Here is a 26,643-nt window from a genome sequence, read left to right as displayed (position 1 = left end):
GTAATAGTTAATCCATACAAGGAACTATCATAGAGACCTGATTATGGAGATCAACATTTTTCAAATGTAGAGAGAGACCCACAGTGCTCGCTTCAGCAGCACATATATACTAAAATTGGAATGATACAGAGAAGATTAGCATGGCCCCTATGCAAAGGTGACACGCAAATTCGTGAAGCATTCCATATTTTTACAAACCTGCATATCCCATACATGTATCCTGGAACTTAAAATGAAATAAAAAAATACAAATGAAAAAGAAAACGTAACAATCCAATAAAAAATGAAAACAGGCAAAAATTTAAAAATAAATAAAAAGAGATCCGCAATATGTCAGGTGGAAAAAGCAGATTCTAAAACTATTCTACCTCCTCAATATTTCTTGACCCAGTGCCCTTCCTCCATCTTCATCATTACTCTGCAACATCCTCTCTCTCCTGGTCCTCCAGTCTCCTCTCATGCCTTCCTCCTGTTGATCTTCCACACTGCAGCTGTGGGGAGAGTCCTGCAATGCTAGCATCTGAATCTTTTGCTCCTCACTTAAAAATTGTAATAGCTTGCCATTGCTCAGAAAGGTGACTGCCCTTGCCTGATATGCTCGCACCTCCAGCCCCCTCTCTTGCCTCTCTCTCCCACTTGCTCTAGTCACCTTATTTCAGTTCTTCTGTTCCCGCCCTACCCCACCCCCGACTCCAGCCTTGCTCCTTTGCACTTGTTCTCTGTTCGGAACCTTCTTTGCTCACACTCCACCTCCCATCTCCACACTGTGCCTATTAATACCTCTACACCTTTATGCACTCAGCACAGATGTCGTGTCCTCAGGGAAGCCTTCCCTGTTTACCCACTCTAAATCAGCTCCCCTTTTGTATACAGTCGGTATCTGCAGATGCAGAAGCTGTGGATACAGGCTGGCTGTAAATGACTTGAGGGGTTGAAGTATCCACAGGGAGTCCTGGAACCAATCCCCATGGATACAGAGGACAGGTTGTACTCTCACAGTTCTCTTCATTCTTCCTCAGTCACCTTGTTACAGCTTGGAATTATGTATTTCTAGATTATATCGATTATATCATGACTATCCATCTCCATCTCTACGCTGAGGACAAGGACTATGTCTCCCTTCCTCATCATTATATCTCTGCTACATATTAAACACATTTTAGACACTGACATGATCCCACACTGAAGCATTTGAGTGAAGGAAGGAAAGGCTAGAATAAGGATTTGCTACTCTATTACTTGACAATTGATAAGAAATAGATGAAGAGCTTTAATAACTTTTTAATTATTATGGTAAAAATGTGCATAATTCATCACAAATTTTGAACCAGGAAAGAAGCAAGGTATTTTTTTCCTACTATATTTGTCCTTCCCAAATCAGAGACTCGGTGGTGCACTGCCTGGCTGTTGCACCTCACTTCCAGGAACAAGAGGGCAGTCTTATGCCCAGTGGTGCTGCCCAGGTCAAATTTACAGCAAACTCTGGAATTCTGATGCTGAGAACCAGACCCTCTTGAACCCGGTGGCCTTATTTCCTAAATGTTGTCCATAATGAAGCAAGTTTTATTTTCCATTTGTATACTGTAAATCAGAAATTCAATGTTGAATTGATTCCAGATTTCTTCTTCTTACTCTCTGTTGCCATGTTTCTAAGATAGTTTCACTTTCTTGGGAAAATCTCACTATAAACCAAAAAAGGGGAAGATCAACTGCCCCTTACCTTCTTTCTCTTTTCCTAGGCTTTCCACACCACACTTCACAGTGCCCACCAAATCCAGCCATACCTACCCAGGAAACTCAGGACAGACATTTTGTTTCCCACAGTTGTCAAGTGGCTCCCAGTTCGACCTCGTAGTTTTACAGTTTGGAATTGTCAAAGTTTATTTGTCAATGCAGTGAAGAATCCAGGGCTTTGCATAGAGCCCAGCCATTTCTCCCAGGTAGGCTACTCTGACCTCACTTAAGAAGGTGAAGGACATTTGGAGGAGAAGACTGCAGTAGTTCAAGGTGGCTAATGGTTTTATTTTTTAAGGATGCAAGAAACTAACAGTGCATTTTGGCATAAAATACAAATTATATAAATTGTGTACAGCTGTAGGCAGATTGGCACCTGTGGATAGTGGGTGGTTGAAGATTTATAGTCAATATTTAGTCAACAGCTCAGTCACTGTCATAGATAGAAATGTCTCTGACTTCTTTTAAACATTATTTGCTACTTCATGTTCGTAAGTTTAGGTAATCATTTTCCTGACCAGTCATATAAAAATATTTTTTAAAAAATACATCTCAAAGACATTTGACATAATAGAAAATGGGGCTGGGTGTGTGTTTTATATACATGGTGTAACTGAAAGAGCAGATTTCCAGTTGGCAGACCTGCAGCAGGCCATTTAACATTTCTAGAACTAAGATTCCTTACCTGTAAAATTTAAAAATAAACCAAATTAGGTCCGAAGCCCTAATCTCCTTCTCATTAATTTTTTAATTTATGTAATAATCTGATGGTATCTCACTTACAGCATTAATTAGATCTGACTTGTGTTTTAGGCATCTGAGTTTGTCATACTTTAGCCACTCCCTTTACCTCCCCCAAGTTCAGGCCCTGGAAGCCAGGGATTTTGTTTCATTCATTTGTATGTTCCCTGCTATACCCAGAAATTGTCTTGAATGCTCAGGTGCTCAGAACAGATTCCCAATCGAATGTGAGTGGCCAGGAGTGAGCAGTACCCCTAATACCACAGTTATATAGTCTGGATTGTCTCCCCAAAATTCCAGTGTTGAGGTTCTACCCCGCAGAACCTCAGAACACAACCTTATTTGGAAACAAGGTTCTCACAGATGTAATTAGTTGTTAAGATGAGGTCATTAGGGTGGGCCCTAATCCAATATGACTGGGGTTCATATAAAAATGGGAAACTTGTGCACAGACACACACACACACTCAGGAAAAATGTCATGCGAGGATGGAGGCATGATTGGGGTAAGGCTTCTACACCCCAAGGAATGCCAGTGATCACCAGTAAACGTCCAGAAGCCAAAGGAGAGGCTTGGAACATCCCTCAGAAGGAGCCAACCCTGCAAACACCTTGATCTTGGAATTCCAACCTCAGAACTGTAAGACAACAGATTACTGCTGTGTAAGCCACTCAGCTTGTGGTACTTTGTCACTGCAGCTCTAGGAAGAAATAGGCTCACTGCTTCACCACTTGCTGCCTCAATAGAGGTAGAGCAACGAACTCCTCAGGGCCTCCATGGTGTTTACCAATGTCGCTGCCAGAGGGCACCAGTAATCTCTGCATCTGACTACCTCCCTCACCCTGTCTCTCCATCCACCCTCCTGCATGGCCTTGGGGTATTTCAATATTCTCCACCTTTTCTTAGAAGGGTCCTTCCACCTCCTTGCCCTAGGAAGAACCTGTGTTCCCCTGGAGGAAACCGCTGTCTGGAATCTGCAGCTACCTTCAGTGGAGACTATTAGTCATTCACACTCCTCATGCCTCAAGGCCAAGACTGAGTTGTTCAAGACTACTTCTTCCTCTTCCCCTTGCAAAACCTCCCACTTCTTTAAGGTTCACACTGTACCCTATGCCCTCTGTCCCCTTGCAATAGTTACACCACTCAGAGATACTGAGAGAAAAGTGGTAAAGAATGCAGGCTCTGGGGCCAGGCTGTCTGGGTCTGAGAACTAACAGACTTGACACTCACTAGCAGTGGTGCTTGGGAAAGTTTACCAACCTTTGTAACCCTCATTGTTCTCATCTATAAAATGAATGTAACAATGATATATACAATTCATAGTGCAGTGCCTGGTACTTGATAAGCACTGAATAAACATTAGCTATTATTATGTGAGTTTTTAGGACTGAGTCATCTTCATCTGCACCTTAATGACTGTCTTCTTCTTCAATGCCTTCCATACATGCATGGATGACCCCTCCCAACCCTGGATTGTTGGTTCTTTGATCTCCTTACCTCCAATGACCTTCTCCTTCACATCACCTGAACCACTGGTGCCCCTGGTCACATTCCAGCCTTATCAACTCCAAAATCTGTATTACCTCCAACTTCTGAAATTAAAAAGATCTCATACTCTGATCACAGATGTTAATGTTTTGTCACATGTGCTTTGTATTTTTTTGAAATAAATTTGTCTACTCATAAAAAAAAAAAAAAAATGTTCAAATGCTCTCACTAAAAGAATTCTATGACCCTGGCCAGACGTGGAGGCTCATGCCTATAATCCCAGCACTTTGGGAGGCTGAGGTGGGCAGATCACGAGGTCAGGAGATCGAGACCATCCTGGCCAACATAGTGAAACCCCATCTCTATTGAAGATACAAAAATTAGCCGGGCCTGGTGGCACATGCCTGTAATCCCAGCTACTTTTTCGATAGTGTTAGAAACCATCTCCCTCTGAGACTGTGCACTGGCCTTGCAGTGAAGTGAAGATTGTTCCTCAATCTCTCTCCAGGCATAGTATCTCTCCTGTGTGCTCACGTGCTCACACACTCTGTGTGTGTGTGTGTGTGTGTGTGTGTGTGTGTGTGTTCATGCAAGGCCTTGCGGTGAAGTGAAGATTGCTCCCCAATCTCTCTCCAGGCATAGTATCGCTCCTGTGTGCTCACACACTGTGTGTGTGTGTGTGTGTGTGTGTGTGTGTGTGTGTGTGTGTGTGTTCATGCACGCACACCATGTGGAGAGGTACATCTTGGTAAATTAGGAACAAGCACCATTGAGGGGATTCAATTCACTATAACCTTAATAGCTATTTCTTAGAGAGACTACAGAAGAGTACTCTCTCTCTAGTGGCTGCTGCTATTAATAGTATTGCCCTTTCCTCTCCAGAAAGAGTATTAGTTCATTCAGAAAAATCACCATCCAAGTTAAAAGCCATAAAAATCATTTTCCGAACTCTTCCTTTCTAGGTATTATTCTGGAAATCAATAACTTAATTTACTAAAAATTAACAATTTTTTGAAACCTCTATGGGTACCTTCACCTGTTCACCCTTTTTTTTTTAAGACCAGTTTTTACCTGCTCAGAGGGCTTAACACATTCTCTTATACTTTTTCAAACTGAGCCTCATCACAGCCCACTGATAGTTCCAGAATCAACAGTGACTTCTAGGAATCGAGCTCCCTTCTGTTAGACAGCTCTCCCACAGGCTTACACATGTTGCCTCCAGATGACTTGGCTTTCATCCTAGAGTTTGTAATCAACCCAGGGTGTGGATACGTGCTGCAGGTGAATTTTTAGCAAACCTGGAAGATATCTCCACATGAAGCAGGTAGGAACTTCAATCCATAAATGCACATGTGCAAGAGACCAACTTTATTTTTCCATTATTCCCTTTCCATTCTGAGCCTCTATCCTGTGGAGGTAGCAGGCAGTTAATCCCCAGCAAACAGCAACAACTCTGCTTTTCCTGGGGTTAACCTAACTTCCTGGGGCCAGGGGAAGCCTTCATAGTAGTAAGACATTGCTGAGGGCATTTGCAATTTGTCCACACACAGTCTCCTCTGAGACATCCCTTACTGCTGTCTGTTTATCCCTTCAAGCCTGGCTGTTCTTGCCACTATGTATGTTCCCGGGGACCATGAACTGTTTGGTTTCTATGCTGTACTGAGGCACCAGAGTCTCTGTGAAACTATCCAAAACCCCATATATAATGTGCTGCCAGTTACTCTAGTGGGAGAGGTAGGTATTGCTTCCATGGGCATCTAACCTAGGATATAAGAAACAGATTGCCCCAATCTCAGTATCTTCTGGATTCTTGGAGGTTGACTACTTCCCTAAGACTTTCTCTGGAACCCACCTACATCTCTGCCCTTCTTACTCCCCTTCCATCTATTTCCCATCCTTACCCAACCTCCCCATACTGAAGGAATATTTTATCTCATCCAGGAGAATAATTTTCTCTGCCTCATGAAGTTTCTTCCAGGCATTTTGCCCAGAGTCCTCCTGACCTGGCCCACCCGCTCCTGAGGCAACAAAGCACATTACTGCCTGCTGTAGCCCTGCAGCTCTGTGGAGTTTCTTGAGCATTCAAGGCCTTCCCAGGGCCTGGATACTCTCAGGGCTCCCTGACTGGCTCCTTCTAACCAATCCTGCCTCCATGTAGATGTCACTTCCCCAACCACCCTATGCAGCCACCCATCATCTTGCACTACCTTGCTTGTTACAGCTCATCGTTTTTATAGCCTTATCATAGCTCATCATTTTTTGTCTCTTTCTTGCTCATCTGTTTATTGTCTGTATTCCCTCTGGACTGTAAATTCCACGAGGACAGAGACTACGTCTGTCTTGTGGTTAAGAACATGAACTTTGGAGCCAGCCTGCCTGGGTTCTAATCTCAGCTCTGCCAGTTACTAGCTGTGTAATCTTAGGAAAGTTACTCAACCTCTGTGACTTAGTTTCCTCATCTGTAAAATGAGGGAAACACACCTCATAGCGTAATTATGAGAATTAAATGAGTCAATGCCTGGCACATAGTAAGTACCATAAAGTGTTTATTAAAAGAAGTATGTAGCATTTAGTATAATGTCTGAATCCTAAAAGATGCATGAAACGTTTTTGTTGAATGTAGGAATTAATACAAGAATGAATGAATGCTATAACTCCAAACAAATGTAGTCTTCCATCTGTGACTCACTTGCTCTGCTAGCTAAGTCAGAGTGCAACAAGATCAAGGCTATCAAGGCTATTTATCTGAATCCTAACAAAGACAGCGTAACTTATGGCTTCATACCAATTAACTACATCCCTAGCCTGTGTAGACATCTAGCAATTGCACTGTGCTGTTCACAGGCTGTAATGAATGAGAGTCTTAATGGGTCAGTATTTGTCTGTCACAACTAGTATACGAATCATACATAGCACATGTCTTATTTACTCTAATTTTATAGTTTTATCTGCTTTGTAAATGACAGTTCTTGTTTCTAATCATCCTATAAAAATTATGTAATTTGCCAACAATAATTCCAGAACCTGGAAGGAGTAATATCAATTTAATTACGGTCTTCTTAAAATAATTTATATACATATATATGTACATACTTACTCAAATAGCTGGTTATGATCAGGAGATCATAATTAGCAGATTAAATGATGAGCCAAGTATTTAAGGGATAATATATGGGAGTGTCTAAAAACCTTTCTGCGGATCAGCATACTGACATTTTATTTTCAATGTGTAAAAACAACAAAAAAAGGAAAATATCAGATATTTAAGAAGATATAAAAATGGTTCTTACAGATGAGTTATTATGAATTTAAGATGGTCTCCCCTATCTACAGAGCACAGGCCTTCTTGTTTTATTCATTTGTGCGCTTTGAGACTCCTGAGTATATACTTTTCTGTTAGCTTTGCTTTTCTCTGTCCACTCCAGGTCACTCTACAGGAATCAATGGCATAGTCAGCATGGCAGAGTCACAAAGAAGCATGGCCCCGTAAGAAAGAAGATTACACTAATACTAACAAATAGAAATGAGTTAGAAGGATGTATTTACTGTGGGAAGATCTAGCCTATATCACTATGTTCTGAGTGGCCAGCACAAGTCTCCCAGGGAGGACAGGGTGGTCCCCTTGACCCCACAAGGAAGGGAAAATTACTATTTCCCTGGCCCAAACTTATCAGTTTTTGAGGAGCACAGAGTTGTCATGGGTAAATGAGAGTACCTTCATCTACCTGTTCATACAGTACATTTGAAGTTTAGTCAAGCATGAAAAATATGAAACTTTTATCCACATGACTAATAGAATGAAGACATAAGTCAGACACATTTTGCAGTGACCAATCTCTCAGACCCCGACTGCATAGTCATTCACTGCTAATTTACATCGGGTTTTCAGCGGGGTTCACAGAACACCAGTAATTGTCTGTACCCCACAGAGCAGGACGTCTGAGAAGTTTAGTGAATGTTCCTCACAGCAACATGTTCTATATTCCACCATTAATTCCACAAAGTACTCGAGTAGCATAACTTCTAATTTAACCTCTTCTTTCTGCTTTCCTTGGGTCTCATGTTTCAGTTTTAAAATCCATATAGCTAGAAGGCCACATATGGAAATGGTATCTCCCTGTTACACTTGATTTTGTGTCAATATCATGATTCATTTTATACATTGCTTCTCCAGCCCAAAATCCCATCATGTTTTGTTCAGCTCACTGGATCAAAAATACATCACCATATCATTTTCCCACTGGAAAACATACTACTGTCATTTTTTTTTCATGGAAATCAGTCTTTAATATTTGTTCACTAATCTTCACCTCCCCCACCAATGCCTCTCTCCACCCCTGCCTAAAATTACTCATCATTCCAGTAAGTTAATATATTGAAAGGGAAAAAATTTGGTTTCAGTCTCAGGGACCAATTTATGATCATCTTAAATCAGCCTCTTTTTAATTGATGAGTCTACTGCAAATTGCATACTTTGGTTTACTCTGTAAAAAATACAATTAAACTAAGGCAAAGCTGGTTCTGACTCATGTATAATGAAATGAAAACAGTATCATCATTAGGCACCAAATAAAGCCATTGATTCCGTGTATTATTCTGTCAGTTTTAATTGAATTGCATTTCCCCCTTTCAGTTCTTAATTATGCAGTTCATGCTGAATCTTTATTTTTATGCACAGAATGGGATAATGTTCTCTTCCTCCTTACCTTAGTGTCTAAAAATATAAGCCTATTGAGAACAGAAAAGTCTTTGTTGGTCTTAATTAAAGCAAAACACCTGCTTTTATCCTGGGAGTTGAATGTGTTGCTGTACTGTGAGATTGTTACCAAGTGAGGGGACAATAGGACTGCTTCCTGTTGCATGTCCACCTCCCTGACCTGTGGTCACAGCCTCTTTCCAAATTCTATCAGAAGAGGAAAACATCACACTATCTGGCAAAGGAGATCCATGGGGCCTCTCCAGCCTGCTAATGAGCATTAACTCTTGTCTAGACTGTCAGGTCTAGACAGAGCAAGGCAAAGTAGATACGGCTTAACTTGGGGGCAGATATGATTAGTGAGATAACAGTCAATCTGAAAATTCATTCTTTTCTTCAGTTAACTTGCAAAAGACCTAAAGGCAAAAGCAGGGCTCTCCTCTCTGGTATGTGTCACGTAACTGAGATTACGTGCAAGTGAAAATGAGCAAAGGGAGACGGAATGTCTATCAAAACTAGACTTGAAGGAGATCCTGCTACCACAGTGTAATTTCCGTAGTTGAAAAAGAGACAAAAGGGAACACAACCTCTACCCTCCTCTTGTTCCATAATTGGTCAGCTGTGTCAAAAGTGCTTCTGCCAGATTCAGGTAAATGCGTCACCCTAATACCTGCACGATTTTATTTCTAGGATTCAATTCACAGGAGGCAAACGTTCCTGTGTGAAGATATCAAGTGATAGTGTTAGGAAGTTATTCGTCTTGGACCATATAATAAAGGCTATCTTGGGATTGAGAACCAAAGAATGAGCTCTGGTCAGTCTTTGGTATCCCAGCGATATTCAATATAAACTGAAAGATTATCATCATTGGCTTGACACCCCAAATGACAAGGGCCTGACTCATAATAAGTATTTAGTGGGAAAGAGGAAGTGGCTGTTATTTAGACTTAACCTTAGAGTTGAGGGATTGGCCTCCTCGGGCTGAGAACATTTGATCTGATGCATTGAAGGGCTGGCCCTCCCTGGAATATCTCCTACCTCTGGCATATCAGACTATGCTCTCCGTGCAGCTGCATCTCCAGCATCCATGCTAATAGAGGACACTATCTTGGAATGAGAAGAGGCACTAATCATTCTCGTACTTATTTTACCCATGTTCAAACTCATCTGCCAATATTTCCTTGCGCAGTGTGCTGCAAAGCATTCTAATAAGCTTATTCCAGTTCCATCTTTTTTTAAATTCCCAACCTATCCTTTGATAAAAGTGAGGAGAGAAAGGAAAATGCCCAAGAAGTAAAAAAAGGGATTTAGGATGGGAAGAGGGAACTCACATTTATTGAGTTCTTTTATGTTACAGGCACAATTGGGTTCTATACATTAGTGACCAGTTTTTGTTGTTGTTGCTGTTGTTTTTACATCAATGATCAGGTGTGTGTGTGTGTGTGTGTGTTTACACACATATATTTATGTATAGGATAACAGGGAAACAAGATAAAGTGACTTAGATACTGGACAACCAAGGGTTAAATGTAAATGCTAGGACATGACTCTACATATTTATAATATCCCTGACTTCAGATTCTACAGTAATAGGTAGCTGGTAATTCTATAAATAATGTTGATTTTCCATGTTCATTGTTCCTAATGTTGTAGACTAATGCATATGCCATGGTAACATCTATTTCAAATCAATTTCCTACAAATGCCTTTCACAACTATTTTGTTTTTATTAATAAATTAAAACAGCATACTTGAGCAATGTATTTTTGTTCCATGCAAATTCACAGAGATCCAAAAAGATTATGAAGGAGATAAAATTTGCATTTACAAGAGACTCTCCTTCAGAAGGGTTTATGAAATTATTCTTTCACTATTCAAAATAGGAAACCATAAAACAAGGAGATTATAATAAATCCTTGGCAAAAATTCACATGAATACTGCCTGCCAACATTTTAATTAAGGATAATAGGTTGGCTTATCAAATATAATTGAGGGAATATTGACCGAAGTTGGGTTTGTCTAAGGGGCAGGCAACGGAACATGAGGTTCTAGTCACAGCCTCTCTCACATTTCCCCTTGACTCCCTTTGTAAAGAGACATTTTCCCTCACCTTGCCTTCTCAGACCTAGAAACAGATAAATTAAAGGTGCAGCTGGATCTGACAGCCAGGTTCTGTGGAAGTGGAAAGCATTCCGGTGCTGATGGAACTTTGCAAAGTTGGACACCAAAGGGATCCCCATGCCTCTGGGGATCCAGTAGGATTCTCGTGCCAGAGGAAGGCTCATTCTTCACCTTGGGTGTAACCTGGGCCTCAGCAAATTCTCTGATAAGATTTACTGAAATACTTCCAACTGCAGGACAACACAGATTTCCCCTGCCAGCACAAAGGAATAACTTTCCTGAGATCTAAAAACCAGCATATATTCAAGGGAAAAAAAAAAGGAAATTGACTAGCAAAACTACCTCATGAAATACATCTCTTGATTCCTTAATGTCATCCTCTTTATGAACCAGATTTTCTCATGGCCTAAACTACTCCCTGCTTGTAAATTAAGCACCATATGAATAACTTGCCTGATGGTATTACAGTGATCTAAGGTTAATGTTTAACTATTAACAGAAAATAGGATTCCAGGTACTATAACCTGGGAAGAGTACCATTAGGGCACCATTTAGAAAATTCTGTTTAAGTCTTATAATAAAGGAGCAACTTAACTGCTAGAGAAATTTCAGCCAATGAAGAAATTGATGTGAAAAGAATCTATCCCCTGGGCTGGGGTATTTTATGTTTCAATATTGAAACTTGAACATTTTTTTACACCAGAAAAGTTATTCTTAGTAGTTGGCAGAGTAAATCCATGTTATCGTGCATTCTGAAGCAGTTCAGCTGAATCTAATTAGAACATCTGCAGATTTATGCAGCTTTCTGTATATTCAAGTCCCAACCCTTGTGAAATAAATATTTCTCCTCAATCCTTTATTTTTACCCTTCTCAGGGTTAATCAGACTAATATGGTATAAATTTTAACAACCATTTTTATGATCTCAGGATGAATGGTGCAATACAAGTCTAAAATATCAAGATCTTATAAATAGTGTCAGTATGTACTGGCTTCAATGCCTTCCTCCTGGCCATCAATTTTGGCTTACAGAGAGGGAAACAATTATGAACTCAGTCACTTGCTTCTCTTTATTCATTTTTCAGAGATTTTCAAGGTGATCCATGCATTTCTGGGATGTTAAGGAGAACTTGTTTGGTCTTAATGTCTCTCAATAGAAAATTCATTGAATTATGTAGGCAATTAAGCAAAAGGTCAGTTTGGTTTTACCACTTAGACAAATTACTCAGACTCATGTAGAAAATGAGTGTTTTGCTAGAGTTATCTTTAAAATACTTCTTGGGAAACAAGGCTACCATGTTTCTTGGGTAACAGAACACCTAGATGCAGCACTTCACACTAGGACTTTTGTCTTAACTAGTCTTCTATGTTAGATCAGGCTCACCTCAGGCTGATGAATAATATCTACTTCAGTCATATAATACCTCAAGGTGTTACCAATTAGTCTTAAAATTTGTTGCATCTCAGGCTGAGAAGCATTGTAGCAAAAAGAGGCCTAATCCTGAAGTCAGAGAGCCCTGTGGCAGCAGCGGCTATATCACTGGTCAGCAGTGAACCACTGGCCAATAATCGCACTACCTAGAAGCTTAGAGAATTCATGAGCAAAGAAATACCATTTAACCCAGCAATCCCATTACTGGGTATATATCCAAAGGAGTATAAATCATTCTGTTACAATGATACATGCACACGTATGTTCACTGCAGCGCTATTCACCATAGCAAAGAGTTGGAATCAACACAAATGCCCATTCATGATAGACTGGATAAAGAAAATGTACATATATACAATGGAATACTATGCAGCCATAAAAAGGGATGAGATCATGTCCTCTGCAGGGACATGGATGGAGCTGGAAGCCATGATCCTCTGCAAATTAACACAGGAACAGAAAACCAAACACCACACGTTCTCACTTATAAGTAAGAGCTGAAGAATGAGAACACATGGACACAGGGAGGGCAAGAATGCACTACTGGAGTGGTGGAGGGCAAGGAGAGCATCAGGATAAATAGCTAATGTATGCGAGGCTTAATACCTATGATGGGTTGACAGGTGCAGCAAACCACTATGGCACACGTTTACCTATGTAACAAAACTGCGCCGGGCGCGGTGGCTCATGCCTGTAATCCCAGCACTTTGGGAGGCCGAGGCGGGCGGATCACAAGGTCAGGAGATCGAGACCACGGTGAAACCCCGTTTCTACTAAAAATACAAAAAATTAGCCGGGCGCGGTGGCGGGCGCCTGTAGTCCCAGCTACTCGGGAGGCTGAGGCAGGAGAATGGCGTGAACCCGGGAGGCGGAGCTTGCAGTGAGCCGAGATTGCGCCACTGCACTCCAGCCTGGGCGACAGAGCGAGACTCTGTCTCAAAAAAAAAAAAAAAAAAAAAAAAAAAAGGCCGGGTGCGGTGGCTCAAGCCTGTAATCCCAGCACTTTGGGAGGCCGAGACGGGTGGATCACGAGGTCAGGAGATCGAGACCATCCTGGGTAACACAGTGAAACCCCGTCTCTACTAAAAATACAAAAACTTAGCCGGGCGAGGTGGCAGGCGCCTGTAGTCCCAGCTACTCGGGAGGCTGAGGCAGGAGAATGGCGTGAACCCGGGAGGCGGAGCTTGCAGTGAGCTGAGATCCGGCCACTGCACTCCAGCCTGGGTGACAGAGCGAGACTCCGTCTCAAAAAAAAAAAAAAAAAACAAAAAAAAAAAACTGCACGTCCTGCACCTGGAACTTAAAATACAATTAAATTTTAAAAATAAACTACTAACAGAAGAGTCTATGATTCCAGAGTGAGGAGTAATGCATCTAATCAGAGAAAAACATGGTTTATTACTTAAAAACAAATAGGTATGTTTTGTCTTTGAATCTTGAATTTTAATTATTTGTTTTGAGAATAAAGGCCACTAACCCACCAAAATATAATAAGATCTGGTTAAGGAGGAAAACCCCTAGGGAAACTTTTCAGCGGATTTCTTCAATATCATATTAAAGACTCTCACATATAGAAATCCAGAGTGGATCTGTAGGGAGCAATGAAATTCCACATCATGATATAAGGCAAGTTATTGAAAATGCTGTATGAAATCTTGGTTCTGTCACCTAAAATACAATAATAATTCATGGGTAAAATAAGGATTTACCCAGCAATTTTAAAGATTAAATAAAATAATGTGGGTAACTAGTACATGCTCAATAAATGAGAGCTGAGATACAGAGACAGGACCTTTAAAAATGGAGCATGAAAAAAGAGACCCTTTTCCTTGGCAGTTAAAAAATGGAACATTTGTTTAATTAAAAAAAATTGTCAACTTTTTTTTTAGCAAGCTCTGGCAAATTTTATTAAAGGGAAATTTTGCATGGTTTATTTTTCATCAGTCTGTTCTGGCATGCTTCTAATGATGTCAGAATCACCTGGATCAATGATAGCCAGTGTGCCTACTCTGTAATATTTTCCTCATGCTGTGCCCTGTTCAATATTATTGCCACTGTAGTGATGGACACCAGTTTTGACCAACATTGCACAGTACTCTATTTCTGATTTCTTCAAAGTTGGACACTTGTTAAAGAGAATAACCAATTTCGCTTTGCCCTGTCTGATCATCTTCAGAGTCTGCTTGTACTCCAGCACGTGCTTTTCACTTTTTATAACAAGTTAGAGCCTAGAATTGATAACTTCAGCGACTTTTTTGTCTTCTTTGCAGCCACCATCTTTCTGCCTTAGGTGCGGGACGGCCTCCAACCAAGAGTTGCTGTTAAGATGGCCCGGCAGCGAGACAGGCCATTGTCAACTCTTAAAAGACTGTTATAGGGTTGGGTTTGGTGGCTCATGCCTTTGATCTCAGCACTCTGCAAAGCCAAAGTGAAAGAAAGCTTGAGGCCAGGAGTCTTGAGACCAGCCTGGGCAATATAGCAAGACTCCCATCTCTAAAAAATAAAAATAAAACCTAAAAATTAGCAGTGGTAGGCCAGGCGACTCCAGGGGACTGAGGCGGGAGGATTGCTTCAGCCCAGGAGTTTGAGACTGCAGTGAGTTATGATTACGCCACTGCACTCCAGGCTGGGTGACAGAGCAAGACCCTATCTCTAAATAATTAAATAAAATAAATTTTAAAAGACTATTATAAACAAATTCCATCAGGTTCTTCCTGTCAATCAATGCTTTAAAGCAGTGGTTCTCAAAGTGTAGAGCCTGGACCAATGTTAGCGGTATCATTTGGGAACTTGTTAAAATGCAAATTCTTGGGGCCCAAGGCCTACAGAATCAGAAACTTCTAGGATGAGACTCAGAAGCCTGTGTTAACAAGCCTTCCAGAGGACTATGCTGCATGCTTAAGGTTGAGAAGCACTGTGTTAAGCCCTCCTTCAAATATCAGTGTAACTTCAAGGCTTCCACTGTCTCAAGGGTCTTGCAGAAGGTCCCTTCTTTGTCTGTCAGGATGTGCAGATTCCTACTAGATTTGCTGAACAATCTGAGTCTCCACTTCCTCCTTCTTGGCATTCATCTCCTGCTCTTTATTCAGGACTAATTGATGTTCACACTGGCCAATTAGTCAATGCTACAATTCAAATGGCCCCAGCTGTATCCAGAATTAACATGAAAGCTTTCCTAAAATATTTGAGTGGATTTAAAAAAAAAAAATCACAGATTTTCCTTTTCAAAACAAGCATTTGGGCCTATTTTTGTTCAAGTATGAAGGTGAATTTTTCATGTATTATTTCCTCAATATAATTATTTTATGTTTGTTAAATACAGAGACTGCTAAAAACTCATTTGTTGAGACTTCCACAAGTTGATAAAGAATAGGATAAAAGCAAACGTACATCTTCATTATTTAACTACCCTAACCTGCTTATCAATCTCATCTTTCATTTGTTCATTCTACAAATATGCATCAAGCACCTATTATGTGCCAGGCACTGTTCTAGGTATGAAGGCTTCAACCATAAACAAGACAGATGGGGTGAGATTGGACAGATTGGAGGGGAGTCTCTTCCTGCTACAGCTTGCATTGTAGTGGAGGACAGAACACTATAAAGAAATCAACAAATTAACAAGTACAATAATTACAGGATGTATTAAATATTCTGCAAGATAGAAACAGGATAATATGATAGAATCCCTGGAAGGGGTGGCTTCCTTAGACAGGGTGGTTGAGAAAGGTGTCTTTAGGGAGATTATATCTGAACTTAGTCCTAGAGATTGAAAGGAGCTATTTAAACGAAGAGGTGGAGAAAAGTGGAGGAATTCAGGCAGAGGATTATACAGCAAGCAACAGTTTTGTACTTTTTGAAACATGAAAGAAAGCCATAGTAAGTCCGCAGGAAAGAGTGTTGGGGAAACATCATTAAAAACAAAATCTCCTCCCAACACAGAAAACCTCTCTACAGACTAGAAGAGAAAGAAAGTCATCTTATTATTGAAAAAGCTTTGAATAAGAATATGATACCTATCACAGATAATCCATCAAGAGATTCCAAAGTTCAAACGACATCTCATCCTCTTACCATGTGGAACATACTTGTCATCAAGATAAACAATAACTAGTTCTCAAGTAAGAGGACTTGGCAACACCATTTGTCACACATAGCTCTTCCTAAATTTACTTGGTAGTTGAGGTGACCATCTGTGTTAACTACTGGCTTTATTCCACAGAAAAATAAACTTCTCTTTATGACAAGAGATAGTTTTGCAACTTGGAGCGAGGCACCTGCCCTCCCACAGAAATGGAGAAATAGGGGCACTATCTTCCTTGATTCCATTTGAAAGAGATGGCTCCCATGTCCTTGAGAAAGATATGCCTGGGTCTAAAACTGGCCAGAGGCTTATTTAGCTTTCAAAAAGATTTACATTATATTTCACAGAGACAGAGAAAGAAGTTAACAATTACAAGTTTTCTAAGTAAATGTTCTCAGAATAAGAGGTTGGGGCGGGGGAATTCCTTCTATTTTCAACAAGAATTAAGCCTCTTAATTTTAAATTGTCTTGGCCCTTACAAAAGGCATGAATTAAAGTAACAGGAAATTATGTAGGATCTTAGAAGAGTTTACCTTTTACCCTCAGAGAAATGGAAACCCACTGCAGGTTTGTAACATGATCAAATTTATATCTTTAACAAGACATTTAGCCCCAGACAGAATGTACTGAGAAGGACACAACATCGCTTTTGTGATAATTCTTGTTAAAAATGCATAACCCAATCCAGTCATAGAAAACAACAGAGGAACCTAAACTAGGGAGCATTCTATAAACGAACTGACCAGTACTTTTAACAAATGTCAATGTTATGAAAGGAAGACTAAAGATCTGTCACAAATTGAAGGCCACTAAAGAGATATGACAAGCAAATGTAATGTGGGTCACTGGATTGTATCCTGGACCAGAAACATTAAAAACTGGTGAAAACTGAATAAGACCTGTAGCTTAGTTAATAGTATTACATTAATGTTAATTTCCCGCTTTCCAAAATTGGTTATATATGTAAGATGTTAAAATTAGGAGAAGCTGGATGAAGAATATATGAGAACTCTCTGCACTATTTTTGTAACTTTTTTATAAATATAAAATCATTTCAAATTTAAAAAATTTTAAAGTGAAAGAGTTTTAAAAACATTTTAAAATATCATTTAGGATACTGAGTTAATAAATTATTAACGGGGGAAATAGAAGTGGGGAGGCCAGATAGGAGGCTAATGAAAAAAATTTGGTAAGAAATAAGAGTTCGAAGATGGTGGCAGCAAAGATGGAAAAAATTAAGAATCAAGATTCATTTTGGGTTCAGAACTGACAGTATTGGGGTATCTATTGAGTGTGAGAACTGAAGGTCAAAGGTAGTTTCTAGAACTTTGCATAAGTAACTGTTGGAATGTTGCCATTTTTTCAAACAGAAGGAACTAAGAGAGGCATAAGGTTTTAGGCTAGATGATCTCTGGTTTCAACCTCTCCTCTACAATGTTATATCACAAATCCAGCTCCAAGTGAGCAGTGAGCACTGATCAATGTTATAATGAACGATATATGATTTTAACACTATTCTTCATAGAGGTGGCCACAGACACTTCAAATCCCACTTTAGACCTGTGTACAAGCTACAACCATCAAGTTAACTAGTCTAAGACTTGTTTCTTACCAGCATTTAGTTTTAGATTGATTTTGCTTTTCCTCCTCTCACCCCATTACTTTAGACAGCAAACTAGTCAGCAACAAGGAGTTAATCAGAACCCTGGCTAAACCTTTTGATCCTCTTAATTTAGTCAACTGTGGAAGCCAAAAAAAAAAAAAAAAAAAGGAAAGAAAGAAAACAAAAAACCCACCACCATTTTTTTTACTCAAAAAGTCAAATTGCATTATGTGGACTTACAGATTCTCTAATTTTAACTAAACTAAACTTCACAAAATTGACAAGTAGGATAAAAGAGAATACTAATACAAAAAAAAAGACAGACCACATCTTTTTAATTCCAGCATCAGCTCCTTATCTGCCACACTACAACTTAAAAGCAAGCACAAATTTAATCATAAAAAGTAGTAGCATCTGACTCCATATTTTTAAAAGAGTAAATAATTACAACGTACCCCTTCCAGGTAAGGATGACTTTTTACAGAAACTGAAAATGTCTTTACTTTTGAAAAGAAGTCTATGCTATGCCTCCAACCCATTCTGAGCATTTTTGAACTGGTTGCTTAGAAATGTTTCCATTAATACATGATTTTGCCATCATAAAACATGCAAGTCTTCCAGACGGTTCTCACTGTGGAGAAGGGAGGTCCCCACAGTGTCTCTGTGCCCCCACCCTGCATCCTCATCTCCACTCCTCCAGAGACTTTAGGACCCTGACTTTTAAGGGGACAGGCAACTGTTTCTGTCTTTGCTGGCCCGAGCCTGGGACAGGCTCCTTCAGTATGGTCCTGTGGCAGTCCTCGGGAAAGGATGGCACATCTCAGCAGACCCTTCCACGGGACATTTGGACTCAGAACTCACACCGTTTGGATTCACAAAGTGGTCCGGACACCTTGCCAGCTCTGCGACCTTAGACAAGTTGTGTCTCTCCTTGAGCCCCAGTTTTCATTAGAAAGTGGGGATGGATATAATGCCTCCACATAGTAGTGAGAGGATCTCAGAAGCCAGGGAATATAAAGCTTTTAAGACAAAGCTTAATGAAGGTTGGCAACTGTTAAACTAAATTAAAATTGCGCCTGAGGATGCCCCTGTCCTGAATCCTTAAGTAATGAACCGCAACCTAACATAGTACATTAACTAAACCCTAACTCTGTAGTTTACTCAAGTAACACATATTAATAGCTGGTCTCAGTCAATCACAGATCACAGTAGCTGAGCACCAACCAATCATAGCCAGCTGATTCGAATTAGGCAAAACACCAAGCTGTTGCCTATTAAGCTGTCCCTGTGACTTCCATTTTCTGTCCATAAGTGTCTGACCACAATGCAGCCGGGGAATTCTTTGAACCTTTTCTGGTTCTGAGAACCAGGCGCTACAATCTTATTTATGATTTTTAAATTGTAAACAAAAGCCAATTCAGATAATGAAAGTAAATTTGTTGTAATTTTGCCTTTTGACACTACTATTGTCCTACTATGTTTCCTAGAGGCAGGGAGCTCCTTAGTTTTTGGTTTCTGAATTGACCTGTCCTGGGTCAACCACTGTGTTCTCCTTAGTTCAAGCATGAGCCATTTCTAAAACACACAAATCTCCTAACATGAGCACATTAAACTGAATAGAAAATATTTTAAAATAATAGCAAAATGTAATGACAGTATCAAGAAGAGCTCAGCTATCCTAGTAATGAATGTGCAATAAAGCTTACGACCTACCACTTTTATCTATGAAATTTGAAATTTTAAAAAATACATGTAAAACATTAAATACATATGTACAAGTATTAGTAAGGTGAAGCAAAATAAGCATTTGTATATGCTTCTAGTGAAACTGTAAATTAGTGCAGCCTTCGCAGAACCCCAAATCAATTTGACCCAACAATTTTGCTTGAGGAAGTAATGCCATTTTCTTCCTTCTAGATAGCAGAACACATTATAAGGCTATAATAATTAAAACAGTATATGATTTAAACAGAGATATGATCTTTTGATATGTTGATATTTAAAATCAGTGGCAAATGATGGAATGGAAAATAAATGGTTTAAAAACAACTAAATATTATGTGGAAACAGCATGAAGTTGGATCCCCTCCTCTTACCATCAAGCAAAAACAAAATTCAAGTGGATTAAATATCTCAACATAATAGCCCTAGAAGGAAACACATGTAAGTATTTTTATAATCTTTGAAAGGAGAAGGCCTTTCTCAGCATAGGCATAAGACCTAGAATTCATGAAGAAAATGACTGAATTTGTACTACAATTAAAAATATGTATATGGCAAGAACGGCCATAATAAAAAAAATCAAAAAATAATAGATGTTGGCACGGATGTGGTGAAAAGGGAACACTCTACACTGCTGGTGAGAATGTAAACTAGTATAGCCCCTACGGAAAACACTGTGGAGATTTCTTAAAGAACTAAAAGTAGAACTACCATTTGATCCAGCAATCCCACTACTGGGTATCTACCCAGAGGAAATGAAGTCATTATATGAAAAACATACTTGCACACGCATATTTATATCAGTACAATTCACAATTGCAAAAATGTGGAACCAACACAAATGTGCATCAATCAATGAGTGGATAAAGAAACTGTGATGTGATATATATATGATATATACGTGTATATATATGATATATATGTGAGATACATATGTACACGCGTGCACACGCGCACACGCACACACTATGGAACACTACTCAGCCATAGAAAGGAATGAGTTAATGGCATTTGCAGCAAACTGGATGGGATTGGAGACTATTATTCTAAGGGAAGTAATTCAGGAATGGAAAATCAAATATCATATCTGGGAACTAAGCTATGACCATGCAAAAGCATAAGAATGATACAATGCACTTTGGGACTTGGGTGGAGAGGGAAGTTGTGGGAAGGGGTAAGGGAAAAAAGACTACAAATTGGGGTCAATGTATACTGCTCGGGTGATGGGTGCACCAAAATCTCACAAATCACCACTAAAGAACTTACTCATGTAACCAAATACCACCTGTTCCCCAAAAACCTATGGAAATAAAAAATTTTAAAAATAATTTTAAACAGTGAAAAAATGAAAAAAACACATTTGTGGCAAAAAAAAAAAAAAAAAAAAGCACCATAAGTAAAACTGAAAGATACATGATGGATTGAAAGAACACATTTGCCAGACATAGAAAACAAAGAGTTAAAAGTTTCCATAAATCAGTTAAAAAGATACAACTTAATAGAAAAATATATACATAATTCAAAGAGAAAATTCACTGAAATGGAAATACAAATGGACATAAACATTGAAAAGATTATCAGTTTTTAAAATTATTATGGCAATATAAATTAAGCAACATAGGCTGCTTATAAGGTTGGCAAAATTTTGTTATGTTAAAGAAAGTGCAGAAAAATGGAAATTCGCACTGCTGTTGAGGGTGTAAATTGGTACAACCTTTTAGCAACAATTTGGAAATATTTATCAAAATTAAAAAGTCACACATCTTGTTACTCTTCTAGGAAGCTATACTATATAAATACTCAACATGTACACAGATATATGTCCAAAAAAGATTACAACAGGTTTTGTTTATAATAAATAAAAAAACAAACAAAAAGAAATAGTCCGACAACCCATCTGCTGGAGAAGCATGGGTGGAGCAAAGACACAGTGATTCAGCTGAAACGGGGTGTAGCATCAAAAAAGATTTTAAATAGCAATTGAAAAAATAAAAATAGCCCAAACGTTATAATCAAGATATTAAATAGTTCATCTATAATAAAATACATTACAGGCATTAAAAATGATGCTTTTAAATATTTACTTAAATAGGAAAAGATTCATGGTATACCAGTTAGAATGAGGCTATGATATCATATGTTGCGTATGACCCATATTTGCAACATACATACTCCAAGGAAGGATACACACCAGTATGTGAACAATGGATATCTCTGAGTGGGGTAGGAAAGAGGTTACAAGGTAGTTTAATTTATACTTTATGTTTGTATTTTCCAATTTCTTCAATAGTCACAATTAACTTTTGTAATTAAGAAAGTCAAAGTTTAACAACAAAAAAAAATGAAGTCAGGAGAGGGAGACAAATCCCTGAACTAAAGCAGAGTACTTACTTTATCTTTCTCCGCAAACCCCACCTACCTAAAATGAAATGCTTTATGTTTATTTTACACATGCAAATACAAAATGTTTTAATTTCATCTTCAAAGCATCCACTCCACCATCCACATCTGCATCTGTTAATCTCTTATTTTGGGGTTTCAGAATTCATATGGTGGGATTTATGAAATCCACATTCTGCCGTCAATCTTCACACTAGGGGTTTTAGAAAATAGCATGAATGAAATGTGCTAACCCTGGCCTTGGAATGCAGTCATTCTAGAAAGTATATTTATTTTTTATTTTTTAAACCAAAGAATCAATAGATGTTTCAGCTGCTATATAGAAAAATATTCGCTTTCAATATGAAAGTTCAGCTGCAATGGGAAGAAAATATAATGCATTGTAAGAAAAGTTTAAAGTTATAAATTTGTGTGGCCATGCATAAAAACTCCTAAAAACTGTGACCATCCAAGGGTTTCTTTCTGAATGGGTCTTTTATTCCAATGAGTTGGCACAGTGAAAGATGCACTGCATTGTTCTGACATCACACCAGGGTGAAAACACACAGTTCTGTTGACATCAATACAATGCACTACAATATATTTTTTATATCCTCTGTAGGTGTTCTGAAAGGACCCTATTGGTGGAAATGTTAAAAAAAAATTACGGGAAAATCCCTGCAATGAATAGAGTACTAAAGCATTTCAATTTCCTAGGAAAAACTGGAGTCTACTTAAAAATGTGATGGTAACATGAAGCATACAAATGGAGATAAATTTTCAAAGGGAACATACAAAACACTTTTCCTGTTTCACAGTTTATCATGCAAATTCCATACATCTTAGTATAATGCAGTATGCATAAGAAAATTAGTTTGTCAGGAAACCTGTTCATAATACACCTCAGTAGATCAAGAGAAACGTAATTTTGATGTAGACATAATTTTATTTCTCACTCTGTTCTGTTGTTTTCATGCTTTCTGGTCTTAATCAAAATTGTCTTTTATTTGAATTCTTATGAATGAGTCTTCTTGTAGACTGCATGGTCCCTCCATTGTATTTTAGAAACTAAAAAATAAAGAATTGCCAAATGTTGATGTGGCTGGCACTACAGATAGCAAGAAATGAAATAAAACCAGTGGGAAGCCAGACAAGTAAGGGACAGATGCAAAGTGTGGACTCTAAGGGGTCTTGGATACTGAATATTCAAGTATAAGATCTCAGAGTCTCGTGACATGCAGCTTGATTCACAAATGAGAGAAGAACAAGAGAAGCTACTCAGCAAAACAAATTCATCTCAGCCACGTGAATGTATTCGTCTCCTATGACCCTCACATTGTGCAAGACAGTAGCTTCAAAAGAACTCAATGAATTAGGGCACTTCATCATTTTCTAGTTTAATTAGATTTTTCATAGATATTAATTGAAAACAGTATACTATAGTGTGCTCAAATTAATGTAGCCTCCATTGTATACAAGTGTCAAAATGAGTAATTTGGGATTCTCTATGCAAGCATTTGCTTTATTATATGAGCATATCTGTATAGTATAATAATCCATATAGTATAGTAATTCTGTCTAAAAATGTGGAGAACACCTAAAATAAAGGCATGAATGAGACAAATCTTTAATGAAAGCATTTTATAGAAACCAATTTAAGTTTTAAGTTGATTAATGTACATGATTGTCAGAGAAGGCAAGAATTTTTTTCAGTTTATTTTAAAAATTATTAAGAATTTTAAATATTCATAATTGGATAGAATATAAATAATACAAAATTAACTATTTTAATTATTTTCAAGTGTACAATTTTGTGGCATTAAGTACATTTTTACTGTTGGGCAAACATCACCACCATCCATCTCCAGAACTTTGTATTTCCGAACTGAAACTCCATATCCATTAAATAACAACTCCCTACAGTAAGAAATTCTAAATGCAGGAATAATATCAACATGTATACAATGACATCATGTGCAAGTCAAAGTTAAAATAATAAGAAAAGGTTTTGATGTGATGTGTTTCCCCAACTACATATGTAACCTCTTTTGTGATATTTTCCTATATTCTAGCATTTGTATTCACTGGTACTATCATTCACTGTATATTTATCATCTAATTAGCTCCCTATTTTCAATTAACCCCCAACATACATACCAGAAAATATCATCGTCATTTATCATCTGAGTCCAACGGGTCCTTTTTTTAAATATATATTTTAAGGCATTTTACAAATAATTTATGGAACAATAAAGAGATAATGAAAAGCTTATTTAAAATTTCATAAGAAGTTAAACATAGCAAACCTCACTGGGTCAAGTAAATGCTGGAGCACAGGCAATGTAAAGGATGAAATAGCACTGTCACACACTTTGTGTGAGTCCCATCACAAAATATTGGTGGACTGGATCGAATCCTTCCTGACTGAATGACAAACTGAATGAAAACACCACATTTTCTTTTGTGCCCCTAGAAATGTATTGTTCACTCACCTTTTCTTGGAGAAAATTCATGCAGAATATCACCCTCTGAAAAATCATCTCAAATTTTGCACATATGATTAATTTCCACATCATCACTCAAAAGTAGAATGCTACTCTCCGCCTCTTTGCATGTATGCTTTGATTCATCTTAAATTTTGAACCAGATTTATCTATCTCTTTCCTTTATCATTTTGGGCAGAAAATATAAACTCTGAAATTCTTCACTGTTTTTAATGGAAGCTAAAAGCAGACCACAAAGATGGTGTCTTCCATCTCCTCTTATACTATTCTTAAAAGATGATATAATACTTTGGGCAGTATAATTAGAAAGCTGAAGAATTAATAATATATTATTCTTCAGCCTCAAATTTAGGGAATTCCATGATTCTTATGTCTTATTATTTTAGTCTGCTTAGCCTAATTGTTAATAATTGATGAGCAATGATGAAATAATTCCTAAGATCATGTACTAGCACAATGTTCCAAGATGTAAAAAATAATAATATTAAGATCGCTGTAAGAACTCATTATGTATCTTGGATTTTCAAAAGAGTTTAATGGGCCTATATAGTAAGTGCAAGATTTAATTTTTTTTGTTTAAAGTAATAGTAAATTTTCTCTTTGTTCTTTGGAAGGCTTTGAAGAAATAATAAAGTATCAGTCCTTACAAATAGTTAAAGCCATTTTTAAAAATTTCAAATGCAAATCAGATCCAATGGGCCTTAATGGCATACCAATGACATAGATTGATTTTAGAACTAAATTTTGTATCACTAACATGGGAAAACCAATAACATTTGCCATTTCGGTTAGGATTATGTCCGTTTATATACTCCACCTAAAGTGACAATGGTTTTAACAGATATATTTCTCACAGAAAAGTAGTCCAGAGAGAGACAGTCGAACCTTAGAAATGGCAGCATCATGGCCACTAGGGACAAGTATCCTTCTACTTTTCTGCTCTGTCATTCTTAGCATGAGTCTTTTTTTTCTCAAGATTGCCTCATTATCCAATTCAGCTTTTGTTGCTCCAGCCATGTCATCTACATGACAGGCAGGAAGGAAAAATGGGCCTAGGGAAGAAAGTGTGCACGTCCTAGATTAAGCAGCGTCCTGTGAGCATTTTTACCAGGTGTCACCTATGGCATTTCTGCTTATCTCACTGGCCAGGACAAAGACACATGACCACACCTAGGTACAAGGAAGGCTAGGCCTTATAGTGTTTTAGCTGGTACACTGCCACTACCAATAATAAAGAGATTCTTTAGGAAAGCAGCAGCAAATAATGGATATTGGGTGGCAAAAATAGTTTATGCTACAACTACCAAAAACAGAAGATGACTACAAACACATACAAGAAAAACAAACTATTATTAAACTATAGATATATATATAGTTAATAACTAAAGTTCAAAGCCTAAAATCTTCTCACATTCGGTTTAAAAGGGAAAATATAAAGCACCAGAAAAATATTAAAAATCTTCTCTTTGACCTCAATCAAAAGCACTGAAGGAGAAAATAATTATTTTCCTTCAGTGATTTGATAATTTAGTGATTTAGTATTATTTAATGTCATATTCATGTAACATGTAAAAATCACTTTCTAAATGACCAGTGGTATGCAGCTCGCATTTGGGGAAAGTCTGGCTTTCACAAATAAATCATGAAAGGAGGTAAGATTATAGAGGTAAAATGAGGGTAAGGGATGATAAAAGAATTAGGTGCTAAATCAAAAAATTCTAAATTAAAATTTTGGAATTTTTACCTGTAAGGGTATTTAGACATTATCCAGCCATAGAATCATAATCTCACTGTTTACTGCAGCACTATTCACAATAGCCAAGATAGGGAATGAACCTAAGTGTCCATCAATGAATGAATGAAGAAAATATGTGCATATATACAACAGAATAGTATTCAGTCATAAAAAAAGAGTGAAATCTTGTAATTTGCAACAACACGGATGGAACTGGAGGACATTGTGTTAAATGAAATAAGCCCGGCACAAAAAGAAACATACTGTATGTTCTTACTCAGATGTGGGAGCTAATTAAAAAAAAAAATTGAATTCATGGAGATAGGGAGTAGAATGATGGTTACCAGTGGCTGGGAAGGGTAGTGTGGAGGGGGCAGATAGATTGGCTAATGGGTACAAAATAC

At 38.1% G+C, this 26,643-nt stretch overlaps 1 protein-coding gene, 1 non-coding gene and 1 pseudogene across 3 annotated transcripts in view; 2 read left to right on the top strand and 1 right to left on the bottom strand.

Annotated features, from left to right (window-relative positions):
- CDH20 (cadherin 20) overlaps nucleotides 1-26,643 on the top strand; it is a 224,947-nt gene that overhangs the window by 58,173 nt on the left and 140,131 nt on the right. The gene's annotated exons all lie outside the window — the stretch shown is intronic.
- Nucleotides 84-192, top strand: LOC126941636 (U6 spliceosomal RNA). The gene has a single exon (XR_007721403.1). It is a non-coding gene; the product is annotated as a U6 spliceosomal RNA (small nuclear RNA).
- Nucleotides 14,141-14,489, bottom strand: LOC126941389 (60S ribosomal protein L30-like; annotated as a pseudogene).

The sequence above is a fragment of the Macaca thibetana genome, chromosome 18, assembly GCF_024542745.1.
Source record: "Macaca thibetana thibetana isolate TM-01 chromosome 18, ASM2454274v1, whole genome shotgun sequence".
Classification (NCBI taxonomy): domain Eukaryota; kingdom Metazoa; phylum Chordata; class Mammalia; order Primates; family Cercopithecidae; genus Macaca; species Macaca thibetana.
This window is presented reverse-complemented; position numbering and strand designations above follow the sequence as displayed.